Source organism: Ovis aries, chromosome 18 (assembly GCF_016772045.2).
Source record: "Ovis aries strain OAR_USU_Benz2616 breed Rambouillet chromosome 18, ARS-UI_Ramb_v3.0, whole genome shotgun sequence".
NCBI lineage: Eukaryota > Metazoa > Chordata > Mammalia > Artiodactyla > Bovidae > Ovis > Ovis aries.
Genome location: NC_056071.1, coordinates 30,340,932 through 30,365,146, shown reverse-complemented (window position 1 = coordinate 30,365,146; position 24,215 = coordinate 30,340,932). Strand labels below are relative to the sequence as shown.

Sequence of the window (24,215 nt, the reverse complement as noted above, 5' to 3'; positions counted from 1 at the left end):
TTTTATGTACTCAGCCCCATGAGAACACTGGCTTCTCTGCTTGTAGCAGAAATCCTCTGCTCCGTTTCACAGGTTCTTGTTCTGTACCATGCATTAAGCAAATTCTTGAACAGGCAAAGAGAAGCATAGAACATAAGCGTGCTTCTCTGAAGTTCCCCTGACTCCATGATTTTGATGGCTGCCTCAGTAGGTCTCTGATGCTTTCATTATTCTTTTTAAAAAATTTGTCCTCTCATGTTCTCAGCAAAAGCATTAGTCTGCAGCAACCTAGAACCTCAGCGCAAGGAGAGAAGTCATAGCATGGGCTCTCAATCAAAAATCTACTGCCTATTAGCTGCGTGACCTTGGCAAGTTATTTGACCAAAATATTTAAACATTCTGAGTTTCAATTTTCTCTTATGTAAATGAAAATAACGCCATCTCATAAATGTTGTGAGGATGTGAAGATTACAATGTCTATAAAATGTCTACTAACAAAAACACATTAATGAGGGTATGCAATGTGCCAGACACTTTATATAGATTTAATAACAATATAGATATAGTTACTATCTCCAGTTTCTTTTTTAAGATCACATACTAGTAAGTGATGTTGCTAGGATCTGACTTTAGAGCAGGTTTCTTACTAATTACTCAATACTTCTGTAATTTGCATTAGTATTGTGCCTGACACCAGTATATGCTCAATGAATGTCAGTTATTATGACACAGAAAATACAAATGCTTCAGAAATACACGAATCACATGAAATTTTCTATTTTTTCTTGATTTCTCCTTTTTTTCATTTTGGCATAAACATTCTTAGAGCATCTTTTAATATATTTTAAAAGAAGCTATTGTGAAAAATTAATGTCTAATAGCCTATTGAATGAATAGGTAATAATTTGCTTAACCATTATTCTATTTTTGGGTATCTAGCAGGTTTCCAGTTTTTAAAAACAGTATAGATATCAGTGCCATTAACATTTTGTCCCTTTTACTATTTTCTTTATTTGAAGTATTTTCTCAGAATAAAATCCTATCAGTGGAAATCTGGCTCAAGACTGTGAACCTATTATTATTGCTGACACAATAGCTATATTGCTTTTGCAAACCGCTGAAGTAATTGTGGTATCACTGGCAATAAAAATGCAAGGTTTGTGTCAAGAGAATAGGAATTAAAGTTATGAAGTACAGGAATGAAGGAAGTGTGGAGATGGCATGAGAAAGGAAATATAAATTTTGAGGCTAAGAAATGAAAGTGGAGTATCTGGATACTATTTTGGGGGAAGCAGGGGTATTAGTTTCACTTAAAGGATTAGGGATAGAAGAAAAGGGCTGGGCTTTGTTGAAAATTCCAAATACTCATCTGGGATACAGATAAATATTGTTTGGGTATAACTTACAGATAGACTATCTGATACACTAGGGTTCAACCTGGTCTTCAGTATCACTTCTTATTCTAACCTATCACTAAATATTTAGTAATTTGGTGTGTGGATCTTTATTATTATTGTTTTAAAATACACAGAGAAATGATCTCTTTTAAGGATTGCATATTAAATTATAAAAATTATAAATTACAAAACAACCACATGGATTGTTGTTTCTACTTGGTTCAGTCAATTTAGCAGGGTGTACTAGGAAGCAGGTGGCTGATGTTCTAGGGTCCATTGTGTCACTGTATTTGGTATGTAATTCTGGGCCTTAATTGCCTTATCTATATGTTGGGGTATTTCATCTGACTAAAGCTGAGCATTTGAATATGGCATCTCGTTTTATATTCCTTATCCTAAATCTGGCTAGTGAGCATACTATACTGAATAAAAATGAAAAACAATCTCTCTTCCTTTGCTATCATGTACTATGCTTTTGAGTATCTCACTAACCTTGTTACCAATTTAGAAGTTATTATTTAAAAAGTTACTCTGGGCCTCTTTGAGGGCCAATAAAAAAATAAAATGAAAAAACCTGTTCTGCTAACCGCTTCATTACATACATATGTAAGTAAGTGCTTGATTGGCCAAGTTCCGTTTCAAATTTCATTTCCAGTTTCTATTAGCCCCCAGTAAATTTTACTAGTGACTCTAGGAGATCACAGAATTTGAGAAATAATAACTGGCTGCATTTAAATCCTGTCTCTTTCACTTACAGGTCAAGTGACCCTGGGCAAGTGAACTAGCCTCTATCTTCTCATATGCAACATGAAGTTAGTTAATACCTACAACACCAAATTATGAGAATTAAGTTAGTTGAATGGGAATTGGAATTATAGCTAAATATAGTTTAAATGTGAATACCATTTAAGAAATAAGCAGAACACCACTGAGTAACAGTAGTTTTGAGCTGATTCAAATTAGGGACTGGTTTGATTCCTAGGGTCCTTAAAAATCCATATTCTTTAAGGAAGCTATTCCAGATGAGGGAGCAAATATAAAGGCTTTGAATTCCTTCATGCTCCCACAGATGCCAACTCCATAATATAGAAACACTATAATGGAAGCAATAATCAAAGTGAAGAATAATTTTATGCCTATCCAATTAGCCAAGAATTTTTGCTGGTGAAATTGTGGTTAAGACAACACACTTGTATATTACTGGTGACATCAAAAATTAGTATAACCTTTTAGAGAAATAATATAGCCTACTGTATCAAGAATTATAAAATACCCATACTCTTAAAATGAACAATTTCACTCATAAGATCTTATTCTAAAAAAATAATTCAAATAAAGAAAACAACTATGCTTTTATTTAATAGTGCCTGGCACATAAAAGGTACTCAAGCATTTCTTCAAGTGAATACCTTCATATGTAGTAACTTCTCCGAATCATTGCCCTTGTTTCCTTTCCACTATGATTTAACTATTTTTCATCATATGGGGATAGTCTTAGAGTAAAATTCTAATATTTCTGTCTAGTCTCTGTTCTCCCATCTTCTCTAGTAACTTCATTGTTGATTGCTATCAGGCTCCCTATGATACTTTCCCCCTCTGAACTAAGCTGACCTTCACACTGAAACCAGGATGACCACATACCACATCCTTGACCCTATCAAGAAGAAAATCTGAAGCTTCCTTTAAGTTCCTAAAATCCTGTTCTCCCTTGTCAACACCCTTCTAGTCTAACCATTCACTTCACTGCCTGCTTCATAAGAAACATGATAGCCAGAAACCTATCCATCCCTACCTGATCTGCACCTAGATACATTTCCCTCTAGAATATGAGAATTATCACATCCTTACAACCCTAGAGGCTCAGAAAGTAAAGAATCTGACTGCAATGCAGGCGAACCAGGTTCAATCCCTGGGTTGGGAAGACCCCCTGGAGAAGGGAATGGCTACCCACTCCAGTAGTCTTGCCTGGAGAATTCCATGGACAGAGGAGTTGCAAGGAGTTGGATACAACTGAGAACTTTCACTACTACTTCCTTGTTCTAGTCCCGTCCAAAAATCCAGAATCTTCAAGTTTAGGTATATCCCTCTCTTTAAAGGTATAATTCACATCCCATAAAATTCACCCCTTCAGTATACAGTTCAGTGGTTTAGTATTGGGTTTGCCAAAAAAGCTCATTCTGGTTTTTCTGTATCATCTTACTGGAAAATCTGAATCAACCTTCAGGCTGGCCCAATATATTTGTATACAAGGTGTTTTAGTATCATGGTTATGTTGTGCAACCATCACAGAACATTTTCATCATTCCCTCAAAGAAACTCCATACACATTAGCAGTCATTCTCCATCCGTAGCCCCCAGTTCCTGGCACACTAATATATTAACTTTCTGTCTCTATGGTTTTGCCTGTTCTAGACATTGCATATAAATGGAATCATATGTGGCTTTGTGTGTCTAGCTTCTTTCCCTTTAGTGTAATATTCTCAAGATTCATCCATTTTATAGCATGTACCAATGCTCCACTCCTTTCATTGATGAATAATATTCCGTTGTATGACTACACTGCATTTTGCTTATTTATTCATCAACTGATAAACATTTGGTTTTGTTTCTATATTTTGGCTCTTAAAAATAAATGCTGCTAGGAACATCTGGGGAAAAGATGTGAACCCATTTCTAATTCTCTTGGGTATATAACTAGGATTGGAATTGCAAGGTAAGTATCTCTTGATATCTAAATCTATTCTGAGTTCAGACAGCCTGGGATATCTCTCAAAATGCAAGCACCTCTACAGTGAGTCCCCACCCCACCTTCACTGAAACACCTTCAGTCTTCAGAATCTATACATATTAATTATAACTTAGTTCTTTCCAATTAAATTGAGGATAGGTTCTTTCCAATTAAATTGAGTTCTCATAAGTCTCATCATATAGCTACATGATTATTCATATATATATAAACATATATATAATATATATATTAAACAATGGGTATAAGTAGTGGATAAAAGTTATTGATCAGTTTCATCTACCCCAACTGCCAATTCAACTCCACAAATATTTACTGAATACTTATGATGTGCATGGCTAAGTAGGACAGTAGACATAGTAATATCGTGTAGTCTGCAAACTTTCATGAGCATTCATGAACTCTAGATATGACAATATTAGGTAGTTAGACTAGGAAACAGGAGTCCAGAATGGCGGTGGCTAAAAGACAAGGAAGGGAAAAGCCCGTGAAAATAGAACAAAGGGAGGTCCAAGGACCAGAGTGAGGACCTCGGGTAGAACAAGCAACACTCATGGCCAGCCCACTTTACACAGGGCAGGCCCAGGGGGAGAGAAAACACATAAAAAGAGGAGCCAAAGGGCTGGGGGGGTCTCTCCCTCCACCACACACATGTGCGCTCTTTCTCTCCCTCCCCGCACACTGGGGGGCTCTTCTCTTCGCGTTTTTGGGTCGACATGCCCTCACGCCTCAAGGATGGATTTTCCTGTTATTATCTAAATAAAATAGAGCTGTAACACGGAGCTGTAACACTGATTTGTCTAAGAGCTATAACATGGTCTGGTCTGTCCAAGACCTGAGAGCTATGACACACCGAGGGCTTTAACGTCCGTCACTCCAAATCTTTGTTGTGACGAGACAGAACGGAGGAATGTACACTCGCCTGACAGTAATATTGTGGTGCCGCGTAATATGGTGCCGTGACTCGGATTTAACCTGGCTCTAACAACCTCAGAGCGGCCCGGCAAGGAGGCGGCCAAGCACAGCAGGAGCCCAGCAGAACGCAAAGAAAACCCAGCGCAAGGAAAGTGACAAGAGAGCCATGGTGCTGGAAACCGGGACAGCGAAAAACGAACTCAGCAGAAAGCTCTCGCGGCTCAGTCTCAGATTCCAGAAGACCTCCAGTTAAGGTAAGAGATCCTTGCTCCTATGGCTGGAGGGACATATGCCTAACGAAATCTAAATTCCTTTACAATTTCTCATTTCTTGTTTTCTCGAACCAACCCCCTCTGCCCCCCGCAAACAGGCGGGTGGCAGTGGGCACAACTGAGGGACTCTGGAGGGGCTACTCCTCAGCATGGCCCAAAGGTGCTATCTGCTGAGCCCCAGTAACTGTTACCCAAGCCACTGGGGTTCTTCTGTCCTTACTCTTCTTTGTGCCAAGGATCAGGCCAATGAAAACTGTGAGCACCAGTCAGATATTTTGAAAATTTTCCTGCAGGCTATGAAGGGGATTCCTTGGCACGTTTTTCCCACTGCTTTTTCCTCCTGTCCTTCAGCTCTCTCTCCTGGGACTTGAGCCCGGCCAAAACCCAGGATGCCTGCCTTCAGGACCTAATGAAGCTCAGGCTCTGATGTCTCATTGCAGAAATTCAGCGAGAGACAAGCTATAGGTAAGAGGTAGATTTGTTAGGATTCAGAGGGAAGCGCCCACCCTACGGGGTATGGGCCATGGAATGCCGCCTGGCTAGGTTTTGAGAGCCAGGTGAATTCATATGCTAATGAGCGGGAGGATCATCCCAGCCACTGGGGAACCACCCACTCCTCCGTCTTTTGACAGTGCCTTGGAGCTGTCCTGCCACCTCTGGGTGTGTCATTTAGTTTACAGATTGGGGATTAAGGTTTGCTTGAATTTGACGTGTCATCTTGGACCCAGGTGATTTTAATCAGTTTACATTATGCCCTTGTGCTGTGTCATCCTTTTCAAAGGTTGTGCTCTGTCCCCTTCCCTCCTGTTTCATGCTTTTTTCCTGAGCCCCATCCAGGCCCACAATGTCACCTCTACAATCTTCTGGAGGGACACCCAGAAAATAGCTGGCCCTGGGGAGGGAAATACTGTATAATATCCAGTCCCTCAGCCCTTCATCTTCCATGTCTCCTACAACATGTGCAACATCGACATCTCTCAGTGAACCTGCTAGGGCGGGTGACAGGCACATAGTGCCTGCTGGAAGTCCATCAATTGGCATCCCTTCAACGGCAACTGGGCTTCCAGGGATAATGTTTGCCACTTTGGGAGTTAGCCCCACAGGCCGTTTGGGCCCAAACCCTTACCACCCTTCTCCTAAAGTTACCAACAACCCCCTGGATCAAATCTCCACTCCACTTTTATGGAACATCTGGTCTGTTGCCTCTAAACAAATTTGTTCTTAAGCCAATTACTAACTCCTACAATCAGGACCCTGCCCCTTGTAGGCAACATTGCTCCACCTAGCCTACTATTAAAATACCTTAATGTCCCTAACAGGGCCAGTAACCCACTCTTTGTCACTACTTCTGTTATTACCCAAAGTGGGTCTATGACAACGAAATGTTTACCATTGGAGACACCCTAACCTGCTCTTATGGAGGACTAGGGAAAGAAATCAGTGATTTACAATCCCTTAGAGTACCCAACCCAGGGCTCGAACCCAGGTCTCCCGCATTGTAGACAGAGGCTTTACCATCTGAGCCACCAGGGAAGTCCAGAGTAAGAAGATAAGGCTTATGACTGTTACACGGTTTCCCAGACTCAGGGCACAGGCTTGGATTGCTTTACATCATGATATCTATTCCCATCCACGGTGGACAAACCAGCAATGAGTTAAGACTACAACCCCTTAATCTCACCCAGCACTGGTCACGCTGGAGATCTTGGGGATGCCCAACTCCAGTCCGGAGGGTCCCAGGAGGTCAACCTGCCTTGACTTGCCTAGGAATCTGGTCCTTGAAAGGCTGTCACACCTCAACCTGCTCAGGGATCTGCCAGTCCAGGGGTACCAGGAGGTCGTCATGCCTTGACCTGCCCAGGGACCCAATTCTCGGGAGGCTGTCATGCCTCGACCTGCCCAGGGATTCAATCTCTAGAAGGCTGTCATGCCTCATCCTGCCTGGGGATCTGCACCCTGACCCGGGGGATGCCTGGCTCTCAGGTTGCAACAGTACTGGGTAGGATAAGCTTCAGAAAGACTCACCCCTAAGGAAGTCCACCCATGGAAACAGAAGGAAACCTATTACTTGTGGGACTGTGCCCAGTCTTAGCAATAACTCAGGAGCCCAATGAGAACCCCACTGCCTTTCTGGAAAGGCTAAAAGAGGCCCTCCAAAAGTTTACCAATCTGGACTTAGACTCTTAAGAGGGACAGGTGATTTTAAAGGACAGATTCCTGTCCCAATGTGCATCAGATATCAGAATTAAGTTACAACAGCTACAGCAGCAGTACCCTGCTTCCTCTTTAGATGAGATGGTCCAGACAGCCACCAATACCTTTTATAACAGAGAACAGGAGAAGGCCAAGGCCCAAGAGAGGGAGAGAAGGAAAGAGACAAGGCATGCTCAGATGCTGGCTGCCCTCCAGAGAAGCTCTATGGCAAACCCCGAGTCCTTGAAGGACAAGGTACTAGGCAGATGCCTAATCTGTAGACAAGTGGGGCACTGGGCCAAAGAGTGTCCAAACCATGACAAGTCTCCTAAAATGGCTTGCTACAAATGCCATCAATTGGGACACTGGGCGGCATTCTGCCCTTGGGACCCAAGAGCCTCAAGGTCAAGCGCCAAGCCTACCTTCACGATGGTTCGAGAGGACCGAAGCAGCCCGCTTCAGCCAGCCCACCTGTCACAGATAACCATCACGGGGCTGGAGCCAAGGGTGCAACTGGATGTGGCAGGTAGGTCCGAGAATTTCTTGGTTGACACGGGGGCTACCTACTCTGTCTTGATCTCCTACTCCGGAGTCTTCTTCTCCCAAACCTGTACCATTTTGGGTGCTACAGGAAAAGCAGCTACTAAAAGATTCACCCGAGCACTTCTTTGTTGCTGGGATGGACAAATATTTTCCCACCAGTTTCTGGTGGTCCCTGAGTGTCCTACTTCCTTATTGGGAAGAGATATACGCACTAAACTGGGGACCACCCTTGTGATGGGAAGTTTTTCAGCCCCTAGAGCTCTTACAGCTCCTGGTTACTACTGAAGAACCGATTACACCTTCACCAATAGAGAGGGACCAAAAACTATGGGAAGACAAAATTAACCCCCAGGTGTGGGACCAGGGGATTCCTGAATGAGCCCACCAAGCTGAACCGGTCATCACTGTCCTCCGAGATCCCACTTGGTTTCCTAACCAGAAACAATATCCCCTCAAAAGAGAGGCTCGGGAGGGACTACAGTCTTTAATAAATAAATTCTTTGCTTGCGGGCTACTGGTCCCCACCAGTTCACCATGTAACACCCCAATCCTCTCAGTAAAGAAAAAGGACGGAACCTGGTGAATAGTTCAAGATCTCCAGATCATAAATGAAGCTGTAGTCCCCCTCCATTCCACAGTACCCAATCCCTATGTAATCTTGGGAGAAACCCACCCAGTGCCAAGTGGTTTAGAGTCTTGGATCGCAAAGGTGCATTTTTTTGCATACCAGTGGCTAAAGAATCCCAGTATCTTTTTGCCTTTGAGTGGGAGGCCCCAGGAGAAAAACACCAACAGATGACTTGGACAGTATTACCTCAGGGGTTCAGAGATAGCCCCCACCTGTTTGGACAGGTCCTTAGCGGGATCTCCTAGATCTGGACCTGGGACCTAATGGGAAAATATTACAATATGTAGATGACCTACTAATCTGCTCTCCAGATGAGAAGTGCCCAACAACATGCAATTCAGGTTCTAAACATTTTGGCAGAAAGGGGATATAAAGTCTCCCATGCTAAGGCACAGACAGTCGAGACAAAGGTTACTTACCTGGGAGTTCAGATTACACACGGGTCCAGGAGGCTGTCCTCTGATCGGGTACAAGGAATTCTCCAGTTGCCCTCCCCCACAACTCAAAAACAATTGTGAGCTTTCCTGGAGCTAACTGGGTATTGTAGAATCTGGATATCCAACTATGGTCTAATTGCCCAGCCCTATATGAAAGCTTAAAGGGATGAGATGATTCAATCCTACTGATGTGGGGAACTCCACAAAAGAAGGCAAAGGCTACACTAAAACAAGCCTTAACTCAGGCACCTGCCTTGAGGTTGCCAGACCCAGAAAAAGCATTCCAACTTTATGTCCATGAAAGAGAGGGAACAGCCTTGGGAGTGTTAACTTAAAGGTTGGGATCTGAGCCCCAGCTTGTAGCTTACTTATCCAAAAGGCTCGATCCAACCACACAAGGCTGGCCCCCCTGCCTTCGAAATCTTGCAGCTATTGCAATCATGATAGAAGATGCTTTAAAACTCTCCTTTGGGAGCAAACTAACTATTTTTACCAGCCACCAAGTAAAATAACTCTTAAATGGTTATGGATGTCTGATCAAAGAATCCTCAGGTATCAAGTAATGCTGATGGAAAATCCAGGCCTCACTATATCCCCTTGTGAGGTTCTTAACTCAGCCACTCTCCTGCCTACCCCCGAGGGCTCTCTCCCCTTTCACTCTTGTCTAGAAACCTTGGACCACTGGACAACACCCCAAGCGGGATTGTAAGAAGATCCTCTGACCAATCCTGAGGAAATCTGACGTACTGATGGAAGCAGCTTTGTCTTGGATGGAAAAAAGAGCCGGATATGCAGCAGTCTCCAATTTGCAGATCACAGAGGCTAATCCTCTGCCACCAGGTACTTCAGCCCAATTAGCTGAGCTCATAGCCCTGACTCGAGCTTTAGAGCTGAGAAAAGGAAAAAGAGGAGCCATTTACACTGACTCCAAGTATGGTGCTACATGCACAGGCTGCTATCTGGAAAGAAAGGGGCCACTTGACCACCTGAGGGTCCCCAATCAAATATGGTGATCAAATTCTTAGACTCTTGGAGGCAGTTCATCTGCCCACTGAAGTTTCAGTCTCTCACTGTAAAGGACACCAAAAAGGGAGCACGGAAGTGGCACAAAGGAACCAAGCAGCTGATCAGGCTGCTAAGAGAGCTGCATTACAGAACCATAACCTAATAGGGGTTGCCACCTTAGTTCCACAGACTAATTTGCCAGAAACTTCTTCATATACTGAAGGTGAGACTCTTAAAGCTGAGGGCTTTCAAGAAGATCATATGGGGTGGTTGCAAAAGGAGGGACTTTTTCTGCCTGGAAACCTCCAATGGAAGTTGGTTAACTCCTTACACGCCACCACTCATTTAGGAGAAAAGGCCCTTCAAAGATTACTAGAAAGGTCCTTAAGAGGAACAGGCTTCCAAACAACTATAAGACAAGTCGTCTCCTCTTGTCCCACTTGCCATTTAAACAACCCCCAAGGAGCTCGAAGACCCCAGCTGGCCCAGCCTGTCCAATGATGTGGGGCCTACCCAGGAGAGGACTGGCAGATGGACTTCACCTAGATGCCAGCTTCTCAAGGATATAAATACCTATTAGTCATGATAGATACATTCATGGGATGGATTGAAGGCTTTCCCACCCATACTGAGAAGGTTGAGGAGGTGGTAAAAAAACTGCTCCATAAAATCATTCCAAGATTTGGTCTGCCCAGGTCATTACAAAGTGGCAATGGGACATCATTTACTTCTAAGGTCACCCAAGGGGTCTCTAAAGCATTGGGCATTACTTATTATCTCCATTGTGCCTGGAAGCCTCAGTCTTCAGGAAAAGTAGAAAGAGCCAACCAATTCTTTAAATCAGCGATAAAAAAAGATAACCCAGGAGACCTCCCTGGGATGGAAGGAGGCTTTACCAACAGCTCTCCTCCGCACCCGCATTGGCCCTAAGGAACAGGTTGGTCTTAGTCCTTATGAGATGCTATATGGGAGACCTTCTGTTTATGTCAATGACCTCTTCCTAGATCCAGAGGTTCAGACCCTCCAGTCTTATACCATGGCCACCGGGCAATTCCAACAGGATATAAGCTTGTGGGGTATGAACCAAGACCCAAAAGATTGTAAGGAGTCACCACTATATGCTCCAGGGACTCAAGTCCTAATTAAAGTCTGGAAAGATGGGTCCCCAAGGTTCAACTCCAGCCCACATGGAAGGGCCCCTACCCTATAATACTTTCTACCCCCACAGCAGTCAAGGTACCAGGACATGACTCCTGGATTCACTATTCACAAGTCAAGCCGTAGAAAAAAACAGAAGAAGACACTCAATACACCTGTGAGCCCCCGGGAGATCTCAGATACCTATTTAGGACTATCAATGACTGCCACTCTAATGAGCACCCCCCAAAATCAATATACCTGTGAGCCCCTGGGAGAGCTCAGATACCTATTCAGGACTACCAATGAGTGCCATTCTAATGAACACCCCCAAAATCTGGTTTCTGGGGATAAGATTTCTCAGGATAGCTCTAAAGAGGCAATACAGCTTGGCAGGGATAGTACTCCAAAACAGACAGGAGATAGATCTTCTGATCCCTACACAAGGATGGACTTAAGCCATCCTGGTGTGTGAATTTGGAACTGGCTAATGCCCCTACTAGTCCTTGTTATGCCATACTGATGCTGCTTATGATCGTTCCATGTACTGTCAATTGTCTAACCTGTTTCGTCTCTGCCCCAGTCAACAAGCTACAACATGCAGTGCCGGTTCAACAAAGATAAAACTACAGCCGACCACGGAAAATATCACTCACCCTTAGATGGACACCGCTATAAGGACTCTGAGGCTTGTGACTAGCAAGAGGGGGAGGACCAATACCCCTCGCCGTCCCAGCTCAGTAGGAAGTAGCCAGAAAGAACTCGACACCCCTATTCCCAAAGAATTGGGCCTCCCATCTCTTGAGGGGGGAATGTTAGGTAGTTAGAATAGGAAACAGGAGTCCAGAATGGTGGTGGCTAAAAGACAGGGAAGGGAAAAACCCACGAAAATAGAACAAAGGAAGGTCCGAGGACCAGAGTGAGGACCTCAGGTAAAACAAACAACACTCCTGGCCAGCCCAATTTACATAGGGCAGGCCCCCAGGGAGAGAAAACATATAAAAAGAGAAGCCAAAGGGCTGGGGTCTCTCTCTCTATCCCCCCACCCCCACCCGCCGCGTGCATATGCTCCTTCTCTCCTGCCTGCGTGCGCTCTTTCTCACTCTCTCTCTGGCACGCTGGGGCACTCTTCTCTTTGCAACTTTGGTGTCGACATGCCCTCAACACCTTGAGGATGGATTTTCCTGTTATTATCTAAATAAAATAGAGCTGTAACACTGATTTGTCTAAGAGCTATAACACGGTCTGGTCTGTCCAAGACCTAAGAGCTGTGACACGCCGAGGGCTTTAATGTCCGTCACTCCAAATCTTTGTTGTGATGAGACAGAACCGAGGAGTATACACTCACCTGACAACAATAACAACAACAGAAATTCACAACAACAACATCAGTCGTACTGGATTTTAAATGCCACAAGAAAAGTACAAAATGCTCTGGAGGGTCAACAGACACAGCACATATGGTTGGGAAAATAGAAGTACTAGAGGACAGACATAAGAAAATAATTTTTGAAGCTGAAGGTGGTATTTGAGAAAGGGCCAAAGAAAGTGGCATTCTGATAGATACATAAGGATTTTCCTAGGAAAAGACAAAGGTTTCACACAGAGAATGAACAACAGCATGAACCAAGACAGAAAAGGGTGGGTACAAGATACTTTTTATTTTACCCCCAGAGACCAATTTAGTTGGGGAGTGTGTAGATGGGTAACAAGAGAAGACTCCTGAATGTTAGGCTTAATAGTTAAATAGGTTTAGAAGACTGACTCAAAAAGTCTTCCTGTAACAATTCAAATTACTTTGGTGATTCTTTAACCTTTGCTAGAAACTCCTTCTATGTTTATTATCTAAAATAATCATGGAAATGAGTGATTTCTTCTGCAAAGAACAAAAACTAAAATCTTGACAGCTAAGTGGGCATGCTTAGATTACTTAGATTGGGAAAGGCTGAATTTGAATAATCCTAGCACCGCATCCCCATACTTCTGGGAATATGTAAGGCTTACAACAGTCATGCAGGCATATCCCAATAGCTAGAATAATGAAGCAAACCAAAATAATAGCATTCATTAAGCTCCTAATGGGCTTCCCATGTCTGGTGGCTCAGACATAAAGACTCTGCAATGCAGAAGACCTGGGTTCAATCCCTGGGTCAGGAAGATTCTCTGGAGAAGGGAATGGCTACCCACTCCAGTATTTTTGCCTGGAGAATTCCATGGACAGAGAAGCCTGGTCGGCTACAGTCCATGGGGTGACAAAGAGTTAGACATGACTGAGTGACAAACACTTCCACTCTTTTTTTAAGCTCCTAACAACAGGCATTCTGCCAGGTGATTTACATAAAATAACCCTATTTAGGTTTATGGCAAGTGAGGCTCAGACAGCTTAAATAAATTGTTCAAGGTTACCAAGCCAGTAAGAAGCTCAGCTAGTAAAATGTAAATATCACTTTTGAACCCAAGCCTGTCTGATCCCCTATTTTCCCCACTGTTCACTTTTGTTTGTACCACACAAAGGTTAATATGTTAGGGTTGTGATGCAAGCATCGATGAAAAAGATTGAATATTTAACACAGGGACTTTAATGGTCTGGAGAAAAGTTCGACTGAAATATTAAAAACTAGGTTTAGAATGCTTAGAGATCAAGACCGAAAGAGATCAAGTTTATAGCTGTTTCTTGATTCAGTTTGAACAATGATCACACTACAGAGCTTATTTAGGAATATCAAGGAGCAAAATTTCAGTTTTGATTTGGAGTATACCTGCTTCTTGAGAAACCTGTATGCAGGTCAGGAAGCAACAGTTAGACGTGGACATGGAACAACAGACTGGTTCTAAATAGGAAAAGGAGTACATCAAGGCTGTATACTGTCAACCTGCTTATTTAACTTATATGCAGAGTACATCATGAGAAACGCTGGGCTGGAAGAAGCACAAGCTGGAATCAAGATTGCTGGGAGAAATATCAATAACCTCAGATATGCAGATACCACCACCCTTATGGCAGAAAGTGAAGAGGAACTGAGAAGGAAGTGAGAAAGAGGAGAGTGAAAAAGTTGGCTTAAAGCTCAACATTCGGAAAATGAAGATCATGGCATCTGATCCCATCACTTCATGGGAAATAGATGGGGAAACAGTGGAAACAAGTGTCAGACTTTATTTTGGGGGGCTCTAAAATCACGGCAGATGGTGATTGCAGCCATGAAATTAAAAGACACTTATTCCTTGGAAGGAAAGTTATGACCAATCTAGACAGCATATTAAAAAGCAGAGACATTACTTTGTCAACAAAGGTCCGTCTAGTCAAGGCTATGGTTTTTCCAGTGGTCGTGTATGGATGTGAGAGTTGGACTATAAAGAAAGCTGAGTGCCGAAGAACTGATGCTTTTGAACTGTGGTGTTGGAGAAGACTCTTGAGAGTCCCTCGGACTGCAAGGAGATCCAACCTGTCCATCCTAAAGGAGATCAGTCCTGGGTGTTCATTGGAAGGACTGATGTTGAAGCTGAAAACTCCAATCCTTTGGCCACCTGATGCGAAGAGCTAACTCACTGGAAAAGACCCTGATGCTGGGAAAGTGAGGGCAGGAGAAGGGGACGAGAGAGGATAAGATGGTTGGATGGCATCATCGACTCAATGGACATGGGTTTGGGTGGACTCAGGGAGTTGGTGATGGACAGGGAGGCCTGGCGTGCTGCGGTTTATGGGGTCGCAAAGAGTCAGACATGACTGAGCGACTGAACTGAACTGATACTCCAAGAGAATTTGGAAATGTCTGTATTCACTGATGTATTTCAAGATCCTAAAACAGAGACTATTTCATAGTAAGCACTCAATAAACTTTTCTTGAAATAATGAAAGGTGATGTAAGGGGTATTCTCATTTGAATACTCTTGATGGCCCTTAGATGACAGGAGACCAGCAGGTTTAAGAACCATTCATGTTGTTAGCATATTCCCTTTCAACTCAATGGCAAAAATAAGCAACTATCAAAACAACAAATATACAAAAAAAGCAACAGTTGTAAAACAAGAGCATGATTGTACACAGAAAGGTAGACAAAAGAATGAAAAGATCCTTTTGCATTAGAGATAGCATCTAGCACTTCCTGGATAATCGAACTTCAGTGAGACAGAATCCAGAATTTTGACCTACTGTTTTATTTCAGACTGCTATGAGCAGTATATCTAATGACTGCTTTTTGAAAAAGAAAATGGTTATCTAATCTAAATATTATGAAAAAATGGACAATCTCTTTTTTCTTGATGACAAGTAATGGAATGAAATTCATTTACTTAAAGAAGCAACAGAGTACACTTACAAAATTCTTTATTTTTCTAATTTTGATAATATGTCTCTATTAGAACATGAAAAGAAAACTGCATCAAAGAGCTGTAAGAAGAAAAAAAAAGCCTTTGGAAGACAGCAATCTACTCTACAAAAACACTTTTAAAGAGAATAAAAGCAGGTTCCATGAACTTCCCTCTATTTTCCACAAGGTTTTCTAATATTTCTTCTTCGATGGAACCAATGAATAACTGCCACTTATCACAAAACATCTTCTTTCAGATATGTGCTTTATAAATTGCTTTCTTCTGAACAGACAATTCTTCAAGTTGCTCAAGTCTCTCAGCTGCAACAATTTTTCTTATTTCTATTATACTGCATTTCTTCCATGGAATGGTATAAAGACCAATTTTAAAAACTCCTTTGCTTTTCAAAGATAGCTTCCTAAAGGCACTACTACTGTATTTCAATCAATATTTTAACTTACTTTTTCTCTATTTCATCTAATTCCACAAGCTTTACTCACTTCAATAGTTCTTAATGCTGTAGTTTAATAGTTTGTCAGGAGCCTCATATAGTATTTTCTTCTATAGTACACTAACAGAAGATAATGAACAGGTTTTTCTAATCAATTAATACTTGCTTGAGGCAGTCTATATGTTCCTTTTATTAACAGTAACACAGACATAAATGTGTCCTGTCTTTTCAACTTTTGCAGAAATTCTGTAGTCCTTGAAAAGGTAACTCACTGATTTTTGGGTCTTAGCTTTTTTGTCTTTATGTCTATAAAAGATCAAAACATATCTTTTTCCTTATTGTGACATTTAAGTTTTACAGATGTTTAAACATTTAGTGTAAATCAGATTTTCTAATAAACTCTAAACAAACTAGCTTCTGAAAAGAACTAGAATTAAAACAATTGCAAATTCTGAGGGTAGATTAGGTGAGAACCCTAAAGGAAAAAAATACAAAAGCCTTATTCTTTTAAATATTCTTGAAAGACATTACAGTTCACTTGATAGATATTCTAAAACTACTAAAGCTGTTGAAATTTTATAATCACCAAATAGATTGATCCTTTCAGTACCCTCACCACCTACTAAGTATTGTGGTACTTGAAAACAAGCCAAGAAATCAAACTGTTAAGTGTTTATTACAAGTAGTTTCTTACAAAACACTGAGAATATAGAAAAACAGAATGTTCCGGTACATATTTTTTGTCCTTTATGAGCCCAAATTTCCCCCTACTTAAAATCTGAGCTGAATTTCAGGATCCCTGCACCATGCCTTAAAACCACAAAGTGTAGACACCATTTTAAAATCGGTGCTTGGGTATGTGTGCATGCATGTGCCTGCTGAATCGCTCAGGTGTGCTGGACTCTATGCGACCCCATGGACTCTGGCCTGCCCAGGCTTCTTTGTTCATGGGATTTCCCAGGCAAGAATACTGGAGTGGTTTGCCATTTCCTACTCCAGGGGATCTTCCTGACTCAGGGATGGGACCCAGGTCTCTTACAGGTTCTGTCCTCTGCCTGAAAACAACTTCCTCAGCTTTAAACATTCTTATATGTAACTTACATGTAACATCTGTGTAAGTCGCACTGTAGTACATTCCCCCCCTTTGTAATTTAATTAAATCGATTTTTAAACCTGAGGAAGTTGTTTTCAGGCACAGGGCAGAACCTGTACCCTAAAAGCAACAGGTCTACGGATTTAGGACACCAATCACATCAGTTAAGGTAACATCTGTTAACTGGGTATATTTTCACTTTCGTAAGGTGAAAATTTCATAGTTTATGTAAAATATCGAGTCCTGTAATAAACAAGCTCTTTAAGAATTGCTATAGAGTTCCTGTGGCACGTCAAGGCGAAGAATACCGCTATACCACTCTAAGTCAAGGTTGGACTTGAGTCGAGGAGCAGGGTGGGCAATTCATGAGTCACACCAGAAAGTATGTCATCTTGCACAGATGGGTAGAAAATTTTAACAAGAGGTTTCGAATTCTATGACAAATGCATTAAGAAAATTCTACTGCGGAGAAAATTTTCACCTTACCCATGGAATCAAAATTCACATAAATTCTGACTGGAGGCTGGTGATCAGCACAACTTCGTGGAATAACCTAATTTTTTCACTTAAGACACAATCCCAAAGCTTTAGGATACCGCCTATGCATATGGCACCAAGCACCACCTTTTCAAGCTCTCGCCGGCACGGGAAATGGGTTGGACACCCCAACCTCTCACCCTACCCCCACAGGAAGTGAGTTATGTTCCCCCCTCCCCCAGGATGGCCTTCCTCCCCTCCCCCAACAGGAAGTGAGGCGCCCCCATTCAGTCGGCCTCAAACTGAGGCCAACCAGTAACAGCAAAAGAGGGGTGATCTTCAAGGGGTGAAGGGTACCTCCACTGTGGCCACCCCCAAGCTCGCCTCGCTTACTGACCTGCTGATGATAGGGGTAGACAGGGGCCCGAGGCCTAAAGAAAGTCCCTGGCACACAGGACAATTCCCTGAGCCCCTCTCAACCGCCTTCACTCTTCTCACTCCGTCGTCTCACAGCTTGACAAAAATTCCTCCGCAGTACTTTATATTGATGCCTTTTCTTTCCCTTTACTTAATTTCTTAACTGCCTTCCATAGGTAACTTCTTTAATCGCTGCATTTAAAATTTTTCCAGTGAGGAGAAAAATGAAACATTTTTCCCCATACCTTCAGAAAAATGAAGGGATTATTTTGTTCAAAGGCGGCGAAGGACTGACTACGTGATTACGTAAGGTGAGACTTATTTTCGCCTAGGTTTCTGGGAGATGTAGTTTTTTAAAATTAAGGCCTGCAGAAATATTGGGCTTAAATTGGTGATTACTGTGTGCTGGAGTCCTTGAAGATACATATTCTGTATTCGACGGTAGGCTGACCTAGGGGGCTGAGGCACCAAATGAGGCAGTACCTCGTTCGCCTTTTCCGCTTAAGCGTAATTGAACTGAAATTTCCCTTCACGCCGGCCGAAGGTCCTGGTTGTCCCGCCCTCTTCCTTTGGCCACGCCCCCTCGGCCAATCAGACGTGCTCTAGGTCTCTCCCGGGAGGTAGGAACGCGAGAGGTGGGGCCTCATGGTGACTCCTCCCGCGGGGCTGAGGAGAGGGCCCGTGCGCGCGCGCGCGCGTGTTCGCTCCAGGAGCGCGGCGGCGAGTGCGCGCGCGGAGAGGCGGCGCGCGAGGCTAGGAGGAGGCGGGCTGGCTGGTGGGCCGGGCGGGCGGCGGGCGGCCGGGAGCGCGCGGTGGACTCGGCGGCGGCGAGTAGTTAGTTAGTTGTTGTTAGTCAGTGTCAGTTGCTCGGCGGCGGCGCTGGCGGTCACCAGGAAGGGTACGGGACGGTCGGCGAAGGTGGTCACCGCGGCGGCGTGTGAGCCCCTCAGGTAACGGGGGCAGGGTTGTCCGCGTCCCCTTCGATCCCTTCTGTCCTCTCGCGCCGGCTTGTGGGACTAGAGTCGCCGACGGGTAAGGGGGATGACCTGGGGGAATCCGGGCGGGGCGGCGCAGGGTCTGGGTGGCGCCGCCGCGGGGGCTTAGGCGGCTTGTGCCTCTGGCCCGGCGCGGGCTCTCCGGCCACGGCCACCCCCGCGCCCCGCCGTCCCCGGGGCCCGCCGGCGCCTCGCGCCCCCTGTCGCCCCCGCTCCCGCCCCCTCCCTCGGTGGCTGCGGTGGCGGCGGCCCCGGTGGCTCGGCGCCCCCCAGAGGAGGGAAAGTTGGGACCTGGCGGCGGGGGACACCCCCGGGCGCAGCTGGAAGGCTGCTGGGGAAAGTGAAGCCTGGAGGAGGTGGACGCGGTGAGGCTAGGGCAGGAAGGACGCCTCTCGTTACTGCGAAGTCTGCAGGGACATCCCCATCCACCTCCAAACCCGAGGATCCGGCGCAGCCTGGCCGACAGCGCCAGGGCGAAACCCGGTGGCTCTTTGCCTGCTCACTTCGCTCTGCGGTTTGTGAGCCCCGCTAACGTGCGGGTTTACTTGGTTATTTGGGGGTTTTGAGTGGTTCGTGAGGTCAGTCTTGTATCTCCTTTGCCCTTTGATTCGTTCATTTTTGCAACTTTTCTTCCCTCCCCCCCCAACGATGAGGACTTGCCGTCTGCGCCCCTTTTCTACCCTCTCCCAATCGCCTGCACCATCCGTCTGAGAGCTTGATTTCTTTTTTTTTTTTCGTCCTTTGACTACATGAAAGACTGCTGAGAGCAACAGGAAAGAGGAGCCTTCCCACCATTAAATGTTACTTTTTTGCAGTCCGCTGTGTTTTTAAGATCCCCTTTTAGGAATCGGAGAGCTATGGAATGGAGTTACTGGAAGGCTGGCGTTGAGGGGATAGGAGAGGAGCTAAAGGAAAACTATGATTTCATTTCTATTGGCCTTGTATAGAAAAACTCAATACATTTTTCTCCTGTGTCTGTTAAATATGGTAAGATTATATATGAAAGTCTGATTTTAGGTCATTGTATGGTGTATGTCATCAGCTTTTCACCTGAATTGGGATTGCCTTGAGGACTCTGTGTTGGGGCCTACCTCTTGACTTTTGTTCAGCCACAACGTCTTTTTTTTTTTTCCTTGATAAATGGAATGATGTGGTAATGTGTATAGGCAGAGAACCCATATTGCTCTCTGCAGTGTAGAAGTGAAAACCATGAATTACCCACAGGGGTAAAACTTTCTATGAGCAATCTTGAATACTTGCTTCATGATGGCTTCTCCTGTAATCTCAGAGCACTTCTAGATAGCTCAGTTCACTGACTACCTTAATTACTTTCTGAAGTGCCTGCTTTTCTTTGGTGACTCGTTTAGTAAACTATAATGGCATGTATGGTACATTTTCTTGGCTTCAGAGATGGGAGTTGTAGCCTCTGCCCAGAGATGAACAGTTAACAATGGAAGCAGAATTCATACGATTACTATGTGTTTTGGCTATGACCAACTCACAAACTATGTGAAAAAACAAACATCTTTCCATAACTGTCAGAGGGAAAGAGGGGGAAATATTTTATCATGTCTTTATTTTTGGAGACTCTTAACATGACTATATTAATGTGGGGAAAATGTCAAAGTATCTTTTTTAAGCCTTTTTGATGTGTGGTCCTCTTCTTCACCTCTGACCTTCCATTTAGGGTTTGACGTTTATGTTTGGCTGTGCTCCAGGATGGGAAGAAAAGTATTTTGGTGAAAGGAAAAGATAAAATTGCTTTGAACTATTATGATACTGTGACTATTCATTTTACCCAGTGATAGTACGGAGAAACCTCCTCCATAATTTTTGTACCCCATTAACATTCAGTCAAAATTTATTTTTAAGAGTTTACCGCGAGGCCCATAAAGAAATAATGCCACTTCATAACTGTTCCTGACAATCATGTTTAAAAATATGTTCCTGGAATGTGTTATATGTGTTCTCATATAAACATTTATCTTTGTACATTTATGATAATGTAAATATTTAAGTCTGAGAGCTTAAAAACTTTTATTTGCTTATTTGCATACATGTTTTTCAACATCTAGCAGTGCCAACCATATTTGCCAAATAAGCATCAGCCATAAATTCATGCTTTGGCACATTTCATATAATAACTCTTCTAAATTGCTCCATGGTGAAGCATCATGAGATTAGCATTTGCTTCATGAGAAAGATTTGTTGTTGTTTTTAACTGTAATGATGTTCTGTTTAAGTGGAACAGGTGCTGGGCTCTAGCTGTTTGTGTTGAAACCTGCCAAATCATACTCTTTTGTTGGATGGGTTATTTGAGTAATTTAGGAACCAAACTGTGGCCCCTGGCATGCTAAGTTGAGTTCAAGGCTCCATATCACTGCTGCAAATTCCTGCTTTCACTGTAAGAGGTGTGTATGATGAGCCTTATTTTCTTATTACTGTTCTCTTTACTGTAATTCCTGCTTCCTAGCATCATTCTGATCCTTCATTACTGGAGCTCTTGGAAGAAATCTAGGTTCCTTCTTTGCTGATTTGTTTTCCTTGGAGAAATTCTAGTAACTTTCAGGCCAGGAATAGATAGTTCACATTTGTTCAGCAAATATTTTGAGTGCCTTAAAAGTGGTAGGCATGGTGGAAATCCCTGAGTATATGTAGAATGATATACCTTTTTGCAAGGAGCATATAGTTTAGCAGAAGAAGATAGCTGATAACCAATAATTATAATGTGGAGTGATATATAACAGGTGTAAGTGAATTCCTGTGGATAGAAGCACAGAGGAGAATGGGTACTTGGGAGTCTTGGGAGGGGAGTGTCCTAAAATGCATTTTAGTGAGTTACCTCAACTAATCTTCAGAAATAGACAGGGGTTAACTAGGTTGAAAAAAGAGAAAGGACATTCTAGACCAGTGTTGTTCTGTAAAAATATAATAATGTAAGTCACAAATGTAATTCAAAAAAAATTTCCTATTAACCCCGTTAAAAAGTAAAAGATAAAATTAATTTTAATAATATTTTATTTAATTTGATATGTCTAAAATATTTCAATCTGTAATTAATTTAAAAAGTATTATTGAGATATTTGACATTCTCTTTTCAAACTAAGTTTTCAGAATCTGGTATGTATTTTATCTCAGTTGGGTCTAGCCTTGTTAAAGTATTCAGTAGGCACATGTGGACAACACAGTTTAAAATACGGGATGAAAAAGTGTTAAGAAGTCAAATCACTGAGTGCCTTATGAAACAAGCTAAGGGGCTTTAACTTTATTCTGAAGGCTGTGAGGATTTAGTGGGGTGGGGGGAGTCAGGGAATTATGCTGTGAAGAATCAAATTTGTGTTCCGGGCAGTGAGGTGAATGCTGGATTAGAGAAGGACAAAACTAGAAGCAGAACCAGTTAGGAAGCCATTCCTGGTGAGAAATGATGAGAGAGATAGAAGAGGGGTGGATGTGTAAGAGGTTTAGGAAGTATTATCAACAGGATAGGGTAAATAATCAGATTATAGAGTTGAGCAAGACTGACAGTTTAACATGATTCCCACGTTTCTGTTGTGAACTACTGAATGGGGCAGACAACTAAGAGAAGCCAACCATCTGTGCCAGATAGACCAAAGTTGAAAAGGGAAACTATGAGAGATTTGTCACGGAAGCTGAGGGAGAAGAGTATTTCAGGGACTAGGAGTGGAGAATACAGTATCTCGCCATGCAAAGGCCAAGTAAGATAAAAATGGAAAAAAAGCCCCTGAGCCATGATGATTAAGTCATTTGTTACTTCAGTTGGAGCAGGTAGCTACATTGTAATGCTTTCTGGGTGAGGGAGTTGAAGAGCCAATGACAACTAGAAATGTAGCTAATTGTGAGAGATATAATGTTTTCAACAGAGGACTGAACAAATAGTACAGGTGAAGGAGATGCACCGGATTTTAGAAAAGTTTACTGTCTCTCCTCCCTTTTTAAAATAAGAGGATTTGGGGCATATTTATTTGGGCTTGTAATGAACCACTGGAGAGGAGAAATTGAAGTGGAGATGGGGAGGAGAGAGATGGGGGGCAGAGGTGATTGATGATGCCAGGAATTGGGAAGCAATAGTAAGGGATGGGATCCAAAGCATAGGTAGAGAAGTTGGCCTTGATTTTCCTTTTTCATTGAACATGAAGAAAAGAGATGAAATTGGAGGCAGTGTAAATAAGTTTCTAAATGATGGGGACAGGAGGGAGAATGAGTTGATTTGTCTTCTAACATTTTTAAGTACGTGCTTAGAATGAGGGGGAGCATGATAAAATAGGGGTTCTTAAAAAAGCATGTCAATATATAATAGCTTTCAAGGGAATGGGAGAGAAATAGATCATGACTAGGATAATGAAAAAGAATTGTTAGGCAGCACAGAGGACCCATCTTAGGTTCTAGACCTCAGATTTGTAGGGATTCCAGTTTGCATGGTTGATTTTTCTCTAGCACTGATCACTCTGGGTATAACTGAAGAAACTCACAAGAGCTCTAAAGGTAGGTACTGTTATTCTCCTTGATGGTAAGATAACTGGGGTTCAAACCCTGGTGATTCAGTTCGAGAGCCCAGGCTATTATGCACAGCTTTGTGCAGATGCCTACTTGGTAGAGATACCTGAAGGGCAGTTGGCTGAGCGAATTAATGATGTTAAAAGGCTGTGACTGGAGTGAACTGTGGAGTCCAGGTTGGATCATGAGCAGAAATCATAGAAGAGGTGATTCAACTGGGAGAAACTGGGAGCTAGAGGTCAGTGTGAAGCCAAAGAGCTAGTGAGGAGGGAGCAAAAACATTAGCTTTTGTTTATGGCATACCTACTAGTATGTGTTATATACTTTAATGCCTTATTTCTAATTCTAACAAAAGTGTTATTAACCTTACCATCCATCCCTTTGTCATTCCTCTTGAATGAAGAAACTGAGGATTTAGAAAGGTTAAATCATGTGTCTAGAGATACACTCTCAAGTGATAGAACCAAGATTCAAGCCTGTTCTTTGTTCTCCAAACCATAGTCCTCTCTAGAGAGGAGTAAGAGAGAAAATGCAGTAATGATGCAAAGTGGTAGAGCAACACTGAGATATTAAATTTAGGACTTCAAAGGTGTATCATTCATTTATCCAATGTTTGTTTAGCATTAAGTGTGCTGAACATCGTTCTAGGTGCAGAGGTTATAGTAGTGAACCAAACGGACAAAAATCCATGCCCTGGTGGATTTTAC

General features: G+C 42.9%; 2 protein-coding genes across 19 annotated transcripts in view; one reads left to right on the top strand and one right to left on the bottom strand.

The window, feature by feature from the left end:
* The window catches only part of HMG20A (high mobility group 20A), a 119,492-nt gene extending 101,400 nt beyond the window's left edge, over positions 1-18,092 (bottom strand). For all 12 annotated transcript variants that reach the window (XM_060401734.1, XM_060401735.1, XM_060401731.1 and 9 more), the window contains exon 1: positions 17,979-18,092. The gene's annotated coding sequence lies outside the window, so the exon portion shown is untranslated. The remainder of the gene's footprint in view (positions 1-17,978) is intronic.
* Positions 18,093-18,859: 767 nt separating this feature from the next.
* The window catches only part of PEAK1 (pseudopodium enriched atypical kinase 1), a 328,690-nt gene continuing 323,334 nt past the window's right edge, over positions 18,860-24,215 (top strand). For all 7 annotated transcript variants that reach the window (XR_009597237.1, XR_009597236.1, XM_042235200.1 and 4 more), the window contains exon 1: positions 18,860-18,948. The gene's annotated coding sequence lies outside the window, so the exon portion shown is untranslated. The remainder of the gene's footprint in view (positions 18,949-24,215) is intronic.